Below are 13999 nucleotides of genomic sequence, written 5' to 3' on the forward strand. Positions count from 1 at the left end.
TGAGTGGGTTCGCTAATCTTGACATAGTCCGATTTAAGCATACCCGTTTACGTGTAGGATTGTATTAGAACTTTAGAGAGAAAGAGCGAATGCAAGAGAGAGAGAGAGAGAGAGAGGGGTTTTTTTTTCGGCCAGCTACTAACCTCCGGGATTTTTGCCAGGTTGAAAACAAGGTTGTATGATTGTTCATCACATATAACATATGACAAATATTCACCACAATCTTAAAATCACTGAAAGGTGCGAATGGTAAAACGGCAGAAACCACAGAAACGAAGCATTTTAACGATGAAAAATAGGTAACTGCAGATGCGTGTCCTGACTTAGATTCGGAGCAAATACCCGATAATATTCTAGGTTTCCTTTTCTATACAGAACGTTGCTCTGGTAATTTTCATGGATTCTGTGATTAACAAAATTATTTTTTCTCGAAAATAAATGATTTTCATACAATCACTTGTCAAATATTCAGAATATTTACAGTTTCCCTTAGAAAACTGTTCTAAATATTTTCCTGAATTTCGTCCAGAAAAAAACTGTAGTGTTTCACCTATGAATCATAAAAATATTTTTGGCTAAAAGGATACTAATAAAGTGACAATTTTATATGGCATATTTCAAATTAGATTTTTAAGGTAAAATCAACTTTGTATATAAGATGAAATTCCTTGGTGCAACAATCACCAGATGTTGGGAGTATTAAGGCTACGTATCAAAATAATTTGGAACGATACTTTCTGGATCTAGTTAGTTTTCTGTCTGTCCGTCCGCATTTTTTCTGTCCGCCCTCCAATCATCAAACATACCAAACAGCAGCCCTCTAGCCTCAGTAGGTTTAGTTTATTTAAGGTTAAAGTTAAGCCATATTCGTGCGTCTGGCAATGATATCAGACAGGCCAGCACCGGGCCGTGGTTAAGGTTTCATGGGGCGCGGCTCATGTAGCACTATAGTGAGACCGAAGAAAGATAGATCTATTTTCCGTGGCCTTGATTATACGATGTACAGAAAAGTCGATTGCCCCGAAGAAACTTCGGCACATTTTTTACTTGTTTTTCATTGTACATAAAACTGTTTTAAGTTGAGGCGCAGAGACCTACAACTCTCGCGAGGAAAAGGTCAAAGCGAAACGATCCTCGGTTATGAGTAGAAATTGTGAAAGGGCTGATAAAACTTTTAGCCTGATAAACGTCGTCTGTTTGATTGCACCACTGATTTCTCATAAAAAAATGAAAGCTAAAAGGTTTTTTCTATATTTCTCGATATTTTATTTCGAATATCCAACTCAGGCGAAAAATATGATGTTGAAAAAACCGAAAAGCAAATAAACTATATCAATGAATATCGAAAATATGTCGAAATGAGATTTCAGGGAAAACAACCTCTCTCTCTCTCTCTCTCTCTCTCTCTCTCTCTCTCTCTCTCTCTCTCTCAGTCGTAAATTCATGCATTTCGCTTGAGTCTTCTCTCCATGGCGACATTTATCATCACCTTGCGAAAAGCCGTTCGTCTTCTGACATCCGGAATTATATGCGTCACAGCTGCAAGGTCGCCGTCAGATATATCTTCCTCCCTGCAGTTCTGGATTCCATTGGGTGTGAACGGAATTTTAAAATTATGGCTCAAATGTATGCTTGCATATGTGATGTATGAATGTATTTACTGTGTCTTATTTCTGCAATTAAATAATTCAGCGATGTTTATATGCATTATAATTTTAGCACGCGCGCGTTCGCAACTATACGCAATGCATACATGCATACACGCATATATATATATATATATATATATATATATATATATATATATATATATATATATATATATATATATATATATATATATATATATAAGACATTACCATATTTTCACCTGTGTTAATGTGTGATAAATGAATCACGTACAAAAGTGATTATAAATATATATATATATATATATATATATATATATATATATATATATATATATATATATATACACACATACACATACACACACACACACATATATATATATATATATATATATATATATATATATATATATATATATATATATATATATATATATGCATATATATCCTATATACTGAAAAAGATAGAACATACATATCTTTTTGTACCTTTCTGTGTATGTGTTTTTAACGCGAAGACAAAAGGCCTTTGAAGGATTTATCTGGCATGATGAATAATACCGCAGTAAGTAATCCCACTGAGAAAGGACAAAAGACGAGCGCTAATAAGATCAAGACACAAAAGGCAATAAGGCTTACCAAGGATGACGTGACGTGCGCAGAAGAGAAGAGAAGAGAGAACCCTCTTGATTCCGTTTTCGTTCGTCTCATTCTCCTCTGTTTCCTCTTCTTCGCAGAAACAATAGAATCCTCTCGTGATACGACATCCGGAACAAAAGACGAATGTGATCGAACGAGATGATGATCGAGCAACAAAAGATTCTCTCAAAGGGGCGAGAGTAATTTGATTCATACCCTGGAAGAAGAGAAGACATTTTCTTAAGAAAGAAAATTGTGTTATGGTTTGGACAGGAAGAATATAGTTTCCTGATTTATGATTTTATTAATCTACTTATCTATGGTGCATCACTATAATGTGACCGGAAACAATAAGTAAAAAGCCACAATAACGCATATGAGCGATTGCATTTTACCAAAACAAAATGCAAACAAAGGCTTAAAAAAAAGGAGATTTCGACCACTTGCACAACTGTCCTCCTCAGCCAAGAGGACCGTTGTGCATACGGTCGGAAGCCCTCTTTTTTTAAACCATTTTTTGTATTTTGGAAGAATACAATCTCTGATATATATTATTGTGGCTTTTTACTTATTAATCTACTTATTAGTGAGTGTGTGTTCATGGAAACAAGTTCTAAACTTACTGCTATCTAAATTTATTTTAAATGAATGAAGAAATTTCCTAGGAAAAAGCTCTCATTAATGTTATTTTCTAAGAAGTGAGAGCAGTGTAAAAAGGGAATTGCCAATACATTGCAGTCCATTGGGAATTTGTCTCCAGCGATCAAAAAGCAGTGTCTGTAAGAGAATGAGAGGGCGGGTGACAGAGAAATAAACGCGTTGCTGGTGAACTTTTGTATGTCTAGGGTACAATAGGCCTATATGAGGCAGCTGATCTTGCATATGTTTCCTGCAAAAGGATTCACCCTCAGCTATCCTGGAGGACCGTGGTCGTGGTCGATGTTTTGAATAACCTGAAAAAGCCCCACCCGACCCCCGCCACCAACACCTCGCGCCTGTTGACCTCCAAGGGGAATCGACTTATTTGTCAATAAAAAGCTGACCTGCACGTGTGTGTGTACATATATATATATATATATATATATATATATATATATATATATATATATATATATATATATATATATATATATATATATATATATATAAATTAAAGTCCTCCTGGGCCTCTGTAGGCTCATATGGCAGGCGCTGATCTCCCGTTTCTTAGGCCGACAGACAGTGGGGGATAGGTCCCAATGCCTATGACACGTAGCCAGTGTGTCGCTAGGCCCACTGTTTAACTCCCCAGCCAGAGGGCTGGTACCTATTCTCCTACTGAACCTCTCGGTTTTTTTGAACCGTTAGGTTGACGGGCGATCGGATTTGTGCAGTGGCTCAATCCGAGCCATCAGTGAGCGGCGGGATTTGAACCCCGGCCCTCTCGACTGGTGTATATAATTTTACATATATATAAATCGGATTTTGGGCTTTCTGTCGATCGCTCACAATCTGACTTAAGGTAGTATTTGTTCTAGAAATCTAGGAGAAATGCCTTATTTGTATAAATAATATACTAGTTCACTCAAATTAATAGATAAAATAAAAATAACATAAAGGGAAAGTAGAGGAACAATTAAACTGTTTAGGATAGTTGGATTTAAACTTCCGTCTCACGAGAGCTAACAAAAGGTAACATGAACTTCAAACTATGATAATAGATAGGATCTTCGTTGCATGGTCATAGGTTAATGATGCTTTCATGTGCGTTATAAAAAACATTTTTTCCTAGCTACGTTGCATTTGGCATTTATGCTGCAAATACTACTGGAAATCATTATTTCATACATGATCAATGTGGAGCAATAAATAATAACATTCCTTGCAGGGAAATGGCACTAATAAGAGAATCTCATATGAAACTGAATACATATTACATTCTAACTTTCTTATGTATGATGTGATTACAAATAATTCAATGTAAATATGCACTGATTTTGTTAACTTGGAATTGTGTTACGTGCACAACTGAATAGTGTGTTTATGAATGATAATTGTCAATAAAAAAACTCATATACATTTTTCTTTTTATTACACTTGTTTAGTGACACTTTGACACTAAACAAGTGCAATAAAAAGAAAAATATATATGAGTTCTTTATTGAGAATTATCATTCATAAACACACTATTCAGTTGTGCACGTAACACAACTCCAAGTTAACAAAATCAGTGCATATTTATTCATCGCATGTAATAATAAAATTCAGGGGCCAAAATATTAATTACTGCCTTTTGTCTCAGTTACGTGTCCCATAAGTCATTCTATAAGTTTCTACTCGGTATCGTAACTTTGTTTATAATCAGAAAACCATTTTTTATTTTTTTTTTTTTTTCGTTCTTGGTTTTCTAACGAAAACCTATTAAGTAGATATTTGGGTCATATATCATTGTTGTAATTAGTAGAGGTAGTAAAATATCAGTTTTATTCATATATTCTTCCTTAACTATATCTTCATGGTTGTTAAGTTTAAAACTAAACTTTAAAATATAGAAAACCGTCGCAAGACGATTCTTAAGTAAATTTATTGTATCATCAGCCACTACGTTAATCTCTAGTTCCCTCCCCACCCGTGGAATTACACAAATAACAAGTAAAAAATGTGCCGAAGTTTCTTCGGCCCAATCGAGTTTTCTGTACAGCGTATAATCAACGCCACCGAAATTAGATCTATGATTCAGTGGTCTCGGTATAATGCTGTATGAGCCGCGACCCATGAAACTTTAACCACGGCCCGGTGATGGCCTATCCTATACCGTTGCCAGAAGCACGATTATGGGTAACTTTAACCTTAAATAAAATTAAAACAACTGCGGCTAGAGGGCTGCAATTTGTTATGTTTGATGATTGGAGAGGGATGATCAACATACCAATTTGCAACCATGTAGCCTCAGCAGTTTTTGAGATCTGAGTGCGGACAGAAAAGGTGCGGACAGAATAAAGTGCGGAAGGACAGACAAAGCCGTCACAATAGTTTTACTTTAACAGAAAACTAAAAATCCGAAAAATGTGGGCCTTATCCAATAAACGGACAATGCATCATATGCTTAGTCTTCATAAAACTTCTTCCGACATAAGGGACGATGGGTCAGAGATTAATGATGACAGAGCGAGGGAAGAAAGAGGGAGGTAAATTTGAAAGAAAATAATCTTCCTCTTATAATATTATAGGAAACTGGCAGCGTAATTAAACTTCACTGCGAAGTATTGGAAACTGATATAATGCAATATAAAATATACTTTTTAGACAGGTAAGCAAATGAGAACGAGAAAAATTAAAATTCTCCGGCAACAAGAAACAACAGAATAAAATGCTTTAAAAACAAGCAAAAACTACGCCGAAGTTTCTTCGGCGCAATCGAGTTTTCTGTGCAGCGTTTAATCAAGGCCACCGAAAACAGATCTATCTTTCGGTGGTCTCGGTATAATGCTGTATGAGCCGCAGCTCATGCAACCTTAACCACGGCCCGTTGGTGGCCTCTCCTATATATTTGCCAGAAGTACGATTATGGCTAATTTTAACCTTAAATAAAATGAAAACTACTGAGGCTAGAGGGCTGCAATTTGGTATGTTTGATGATTGGAGGATGGATGATCAACATACCAATTTGTAGCCCTTTAGCCTCAGTAGTTTTTAAGATCTGAGGGAGGACAGAAAAAGTGCGGACAGAATAAAGAGCGGACGGACAGACAAAGCCGGCACAATAGTTTTCTTTTACAGAAAACTAAAACTCGGAATGCCGAAGAAAATCGCCTCGTTCCAGCTAGTTTGAAGTTCAAATATTTGTCAACGATTATCACTCATTCCTTAGGCCAGGAATGCCTCGCAGTAACTGTTTCGTGAATGTTAATCAGTGTTTACAACTCTCTCTCTCTCTCTCTCTCTCTCTCTCTCTCTCTCTCTCTCTCTCTCTCTCTCTCTCTCTCATGGATATGCACATTCATGTAGTTTTCCCATCAGGGATATCTTAAACTGCATTTCACTAATCTAAATATAATTCAACTCTGTTGTCACTAGAAACAGCAAAAAAGCGGCAAAAAACTTGCCACGAGAATAATAGTTATGCTCTACATTACATGATACCCATGCTTCTTCGAACTGCAGCATTCCTTCAGTGCTCCTGAAATAAATAATTCACGAAACGTCGATGAAAATCTTCTATCCCAGTGGTTCTTAACCTTTTTATTCTCACGGCCCCTCTAAGGGTTGGTCCTTCCCTCCACGCCCCCTCCCTCCCTCCCCCTTTGCATCTATGAGTAAAATTCCCTCCCAGATTTAAAATTAAGTGGGGAAAAAAAAGGAGAAAGAGAATGGGTGTTTTTATTCTTTTTGGAATTAGTGAGATATTTGGCACTTCTTCTTGGTGACTTTTTAAGAGAATAACGAATATAATCAGATAATTTTTGTTTCCCTAGGGCTCGCGCCTCCCCATCCTGGAAATTGCTGACGGCCCCCTATGGGGGCTCGCCCCCCAGGTTGAGAACCACTGTTCTATCCATTAGAGACTAAACGAGCACCTGAGCAGAACAGCCTCATTAACCAAGAAAGGTAAATCGAAGAAGAACCGTTACCATACCAACAAACTCCCGAATCCCTCCGCTTTAGTCGGATCTCGGGATATTCTGAATGGAAATCTGAGGCGGATAACTGGATTTGAATACCAAATGCCCTGGGCTTCGGAGGCATTCTTGGATGCACAGATAACGTACGCTATTACCTCAGGCTGGACCGTGATACCTTTACAAAACGAATATCGTAAGTCCTAAAATGACTAAATAGATAAGTGACGTGGAAACATTTCAATTTTCATTTCATGGAATTGGCTGTTGATCCGCAATGAGCCACGTAGGAGAAAAAAATTAACGAATCCCGTTGCACGTACATTTACAAAGAGAACAAGAACTTAGCAAAAATAAATGAAAAAGGTTTCTATGATTTTTACAGAATCTACTGGAGCCGGAAAAACACGAATAAGTGGGTAAGAAAAAGTAAGAAAAGAAGGTGATGGTCATTGTCTAGCCCTGGAAGGTATCTCCACGAACTTACTCCCGAAAAAGTTTAGCCACGTCTGTTGTCCAAACTTGGTTGACAGAATTCCATATTCCCAAAAGAAAAAGTTTCGCTCCTTTCTTTCTCTTTAGTTGAAGAAGTTCTGTATTTTTGCCTCTTGCTGATGTTAACAATGGAATAAGATCCGTTGTTTGTCTTTGTCTATATTATTCTAATTCCGTTTACAAATTGCATAGCTGTATTTATAAATAGCTAAATAGATCATGAAGACTGCATGAATATTTCATATTTTCGTATATAAATCTAATCCTGTTCTTATTAGGCTCAGAGCCATGACGCTGCCTATAACGCTATCTCATATTTGATTCCCACTAAATCTACCAAGACTGCATGAAATTTAACATTTCAAATGTTACGGATGCTTGTGCCACCGCGCTGCAAATTCACTAACAATTAGTTTTCTGCATTTTTTTCTGATGATAAGTTCATGCTGCTCCTTTTCACTCTCCTACTCACATAATCTGTACATATCAAGAATGACTGACACTTCAGAAATATTTTTTCTTCTGAAATTTGTCTAAACTAAGTTCTGATTCTGCTGGGGTGCAGTTTTCATGAAAATTATCTTTTCTCTGACGTGAACTAAATTTTGTGAAATTCTTCTTGTCATATAGCTTTACTTCAGTTCGCGCTTTCGTGCTCTATATGTCCCATGCTCGTCTTGTACTATGATTTTTTTATGGAATAATTATTCTTATGTCTTCCTGCTTTGCCTTGGCAAGGATACATTACCTGGCGCATAAAGGATGTTATTTTCAAGTGAGACAGTGATACTAAGAATTTCTCTCAAAAAAAGAAGGCTGGGAGAATATTGCGAACACATGAGTTCTCAGAAATGTGTGGAAGGAAAGAGAGAGAGAGAGAGAGAGAGAGAGAGAGAGAGAGAGAGAGAGAGAGAGAGCACACTCGTAGTGGAATGGAGCCACAATTTAATTAGGGAATAAAAATTATGTCCAGACAACTGCAAATGGCAAGACTTGAGATTTTTATAATAATTTAAATCTTAGTTATTCATACCGTTTTTAACTGTTTTTGAGAAACAGCAATGAAAAATAATGAATGTTAACTTACTATTTTTCACGCATTCCACTTACCTTCCATTTTGAAGATGACGATATGTCGATTTCTGGGGAATTACGGCCAATTTGCTATTCTGAATATAGAAAGTCATCAATCTGACCTGAAAATAACAAAGGAAACTTTACTGTCTTTATGGAACATAGAGTGGAATATAGATTTTTGCCCAAAGGCTAAGCATTGGGACCTATGACGTCATTCATCGCTGAAAGGAAAATTGAGAATAGAAAGGTTTGAAAGGTGTAACAGGAGGAAAACCTCGCAGTTGCACTATGAAACGATTGTTAGGAGAGTTTGGAAAGTAAGATGGAAGAAAGGGAATATGAACGGAGGTACAGTAAAAGGAATGAAAGGGGTTGCAGCTAGGGGCCGAGGGACGCTGCCAAGAACCTTAATAATATTTACAGTGCACTGCATTAGCTGCACTGACGGAGCTGTCTTTATAGAACACCTATATAATTCCTACTATATACTAAGGAAAAAAATATAACTTACTTTATTTATTACAAGTTATTAATGAGTGCCAAGCAATGCTGGATTACATAAAAAGATGAAAGGGTTCAGAGTGTTTGAATATTCACATCAAATTACGCGATGGAAACACCAGAACGGAACACTTGTCATAAAAGTTGTTGTTACCTTATTTCTCTACTAAGCACTTCATAAACTATTTGTTTTCCATAAATGTGACATAAAATCCTACCATAAAATAAACTTACAGTCACTGACTCTTATATCCCCCTATTCCTTAAAGGTCATTGCAATTTCGCTCTGCAAAGCTGGAATGTCATACAAATAACCAAAGGGGAGACCTCAACCTCAGCCAGAGTTGCAGTCGAGATTCCAATTCCATTAGAATAAATGGGAGACGCGTTCAAGTAACGAATTATTCTGTGCCCTCGAGGGGGCAATGCCTTCGCCCCCACAGTTATACGGATTTACCCTTTTTCATTTTGTGTTTGGTCCTTATATAGGAATTTGTGCAGAATGCATTCATACATATATATATATATATATATATATATATATATATATATATATATATATATATATATATATATATATATATATATATATATATATATATATATATATATATATATGTCCTCCAGCAGCTATATTTAAATCTTATGAGGATTATAATACAGAGGATCGCAACATGTTAAGAATCTAATATTCAAAACAATGGAACAGGAAATATCCCGGCAGGAAAGGGGGATCAGGATCCATTGTGAATGTGAAAGATCTCTGTTAAAATACAACTTATGAAAAATCGACAAATAAGAGACCATCCGTCTTTTGCCATCCTTTCTGAGTCTTACTAAAAAGAAATCTGACTTCGAATCCTCCGCACGCATCCAGTCGGCTTCAATATTCCGCATCTTCTGATTCAGTGGAAAATTCTTTTAAAAATATAGCATGGTATCACACGCTCCTCCCACTGCAGTATTAGTGAAAGAGAGAGAGAGAGAGAGAGAGAGAGAGAGAGAGAGCACTTAATGCATCATGACTGGCATCCATTTATATGCGCGTTAAATTGAACGTCACCGAAGATTTCCTTCTCTCCTGATAAAGTATTTCGCCTCCAAGGCCACAAGATTTATTTGCGAATTTTGCGGTCTTCTTATATACCTCAGACGGCAAAGTTTTAGATCTTCTCTTATTCATAAAGAGGAGAATATTACGTTTAACTACTTATTGTTTTAAAAATCAGTACCTATTCATTAATATATATATATTTTTAATAAGAAGTAGTTCTTCTCTTTGTTATCATTATTATTATTTTTAAGTCCTACATGATCAAATGTATTGCGAAATACTACAGTGAAAGATTAGGTATCATATCGCTTAGGGTGTGTCGTAAGAATGATCGTTTATCAAAATAAAGTATATTACAAAAAACCGTTCATTCATTTTGGCTTACATTCATGTAGGCTGCTTACAAGAACAAGGATACGTCACTAATCGGGATTCTTACGCGAGCAAATAAACTGCTGAACTTTAAGAATTTAATCACTTTACTGGCACTGCAAACTTCGGAACAAAGAAATTATACAAAAAATATAGATGATGAATTTGGAAAGAGCGCACCTATCAGAGTAAATTGATGCGACTACTAACAGAGTTAGGTACCCATATTGCGTATGACCGGTTGTTGTGATGAATCAGAAATAAAAGTTGCAAAAGGACTTTATATCCAAACTTTGAAGAAGGCCTGTTTTTTCCCCTTACCATTCCCTGCTAAAACTGTATCTTGTAGCACATATTCTTGTTTTCTTATTGTGTTCATATAGCAAACATTCTTGCATCTTTTATTGCTCATTCTCTCATGCCTACTTTTGAAAATAGTTCTATACATGCAGGTCATGCAATATGTTACTAGATAAATTTTTTTTCTCAGGTCACTATTTTACTCCTCTGCGCTCCACATTTAAATCAGAGTAGTGCAGTGAATTTCTAAAATTCTCCAGAGAATCGAAACTGCACGGAAAATCGTTTTGTGAAAACGATATTTTTATTCTGGATATTGAGTATTTCATATCCCGATTTCCCCTCAAACAAATTTAACCTAATTTTAACATTCACCTTCATTTCCGTGGATATACTACACACGAATTTCACCTTTAATATTTTTGCTCTCTATCCCTTTGCACTACATGGGCCAGTGAGCATCTTTTCTTCTTTTCGTTGTTATTTTTTTTTTTTCTTCACAAAAGAGAAATGGATCTTGAATTTTCCTGCCTTCCTTTAGAGGATGTATTAACTAGCGCACGAAAAAAAATTCCTATTATTAGAGGGGAAAATCGTCGACAAAACATGAGGAAGGAGAGAGAGAGAGAGAGAGAGAGAGAGAGAGAGAGAGAGAGAGAGAGAGAGAGAGAGAGAGAGAGAAATTTTCTGCTTACGAATCTATTACGCATTTAAATACGAGGAAAGAAATCGCATTACAGAAGCAAGCTCTTTACAAAAATTTTTCTACGTCAAGAAAATGCATAATGCCAGCAACCCACGAGCGCCCCATGAAGTTCTGTTATAAAACAAGATCAAAATTTACATCAGAAAACAAACCATTTGAAGTTTTAACCATTTCTAACAAATTTTTAATGCAGTGGAAAGGACCTTATATAGTTAACAGTTGTCATAATAATGGAGTTGACTATTTTGTTAAGGTTGGGAAACACCTAAATGTATCATGCTAATATGCTTAAAAAGTACCATAGGAGAAAATCTGTAAATGTTGTGCAAAAATCTTAAATGGTTAAAACTTCAAATGGTTTGTTTTCTGATGTAAATTTTGATCTTGTTAATGTTGGAGAACCTGTTTCAGATCTTTGTGACATTGAGTATTTGGAGGTTGATAAAACTGATTATCAAATAAGCCTGAACTCAAAAATAATCAATTTGCTGAACTTGTTAAATTATTAAAGCGAATTTCCTGATGTAATAAATGATAAACCGGTGTTGCCAAATATCTAAATAAATAATATTCAGTTAACATCTGAAGTTCCAGTTCATGCTAAACCTTACCCAGTTCCAGTTAACTTGACAGCTGAATTTAACAAAAAGTTGATCAGATGTTGGCATTAGATATAATTGAACCATCAATCTAAAAATTGTTCTCCAGTTGTGTTTGTAAAGAAACAAGATGAGAGTCTTTAAGATTATGTATAGACTTTCGAAACCTTAAATGAATTTACTGTATTTGATGCTGAACCCATGCCACGTATAAATGAGTCTTTGCATGAACTTTCTAATAAGGTCTATTTTACAGAGCTTGATTTATGTATGGGATATTGGCAGATACCATTGACTTCGGAAAGCAAAATGTACGGCATTCGCAACAAAAATATGGTTTGATGCAATTCAACAGAAATATGCCTAAACTTAGCACGGCTAGTTCTAAATTTGTAAGACTTATGAGGAAAGTTTTGGCTGGTTTGGAAAATACCACTTGTTATTTTGACAATATTCTTATTTATAGTAATAACTGGTCGGATCATTTGATTCATTTAAATAATGTTCTATTAAGATTAAGAGAGCATGGTTTAACTGTTGGGCCTAAGAAATGTTTCTTTGCTTATAAGCAAATTAAGTATTTAGGTTACTCCCACTAGTAATAAATTCTTTAACACCTCTTGATGAAAGGATTACAGCTATCGTAAATCTCCCTCTTCCAGAAACTAAGAAACAACTTAGATCTTTCCTTGGAGTTGTTGGTTTTTACAATAAAGTTTATTCAAAATTTTTCCATTTTATCCGCACCCTTAAGTAGTATGCTTAAAAAGGAAGTTGTAATACTCTAAGTTGGAGTGAGGAACAGATATGGAGTTTAACTACTTAAAAGCCTCTTTGACAAAATCGCCTATTTTGTTGTTGCCAGATCTAAATAAAACTTTCTATCTTAGAACCGATGCATCCATGGACGGAGTAGGTTAAGTTCTTTTGCAGGAAAGTAATAAGATACTAATGCCGGTATCATATGCAGGAAAGAAGTTTTCAGATGCTGAAAGACGTTATTCTACAATAGATAAAGAGTGTTATGCTATAGTGTGGTCTGTTTTAAAGTTCAAGGAATACCTATACGGCAAACCGAATTTATTTTAAAACAGATCATTTACCATTAACTTATCTAAATTATGAGGAATAAGAATGATCGGTTGATGCGATGGGCTCTTAGTCTTCAACCTTATACTTTCTTGATTGAGTATATCAAAGATCTGATAACATCTGTTCAGATATGCTTAAATTGTATATAGTGGTTTCGGGATATTTAAGTTATTTAGAGATTCTAGTTTTCTTGGTATGGGGTTTGTCAGGTGGTATTGTTGTTTCTCTTAAAACTAGAATTCTAAAATGATAGTGTTATTCTAAGCAATAGATGGCGTGGATATCTTTAGCAAACATCTTACCAATAGATGGCGCTGGTTGTGGATGTCATTCAGGAATCCTTGGTTTAGGTTGTTTACCTGGGTTTATTGTATAAACTCATAAGCGACTACCCAACCTTAGGAACTACACAACCTTTCACATGACACCTAATCTGCGGCAATGATTGACATATGATACTAATCTGCGGCAGTGATTGACCTATGATACCTAATCTATGGCAGTGAATTGGCCTATGATACTTGGCACATGGCAGTGAACTGGCCTATGAGACAAACTACACTAGCGACCCAGGCTATGGCTATGTTTGGTGTGGCAGGACCGTGCATGGGGCATGTGACTACCAGCCTGGATTTTTTACTGATGCACAGAAGACTTTGTTAATAGACACACGAATCCGGTTCTTCCTCTTGTGTCAACGTAGCCATAATCAAGAGTTGCATTGCTGATTGTTGTACTAAAACAACCATTATCGCTGATATGGAACCATGTTACCTATTTTCAATCCTTATTGTTATTATGCACATGATTAAAATCTTGGTCATCCATTGTATTTTGTTATTTTCACTTAATTTTCAGTTTCTATATGTAAATATTTAAATTCATTTAAGTTCATTCTTAGTATTTGTCAATTAATGTTAATAAATTTATTTTTG

At 35.7% G+C, this 13999-nt stretch overlaps 1 long non-coding RNA gene across 1 annotated transcript in view; it reads right to left on the reverse strand.

Annotated features, from left to right (window-relative positions):
- Nucleotides 1-2270: 2270 nt before the first annotated feature.
- LOC136842975 (uncharacterized) overlaps nt 2271-13999 on the reverse strand; it is a 15197-nt gene continuing 3468 nt past the window's right edge. Inside the window, exons 2-3 of the long non-coding RNA XR_010854395.1 lie at nt 8474-8559; nt 2271-2487 (exon numbers count right to left, since the gene is read on the reverse strand). This is a non-coding gene — a long non-coding RNA (uncharacterized lncRNA). The remainder of the gene's footprint in view (nt 2488-8473; nt 8560-13999) is intronic.

This window comes from Macrobrachium rosenbergii, chromosome 10, assembly GCF_040412425.1.
Source record: "Macrobrachium rosenbergii isolate ZJJX-2024 chromosome 10, ASM4041242v1, whole genome shotgun sequence".
Lineage (NCBI taxonomy): Eukaryota > Metazoa > Arthropoda > Malacostraca > Decapoda > Palaemonidae > Macrobrachium > Macrobrachium rosenbergii.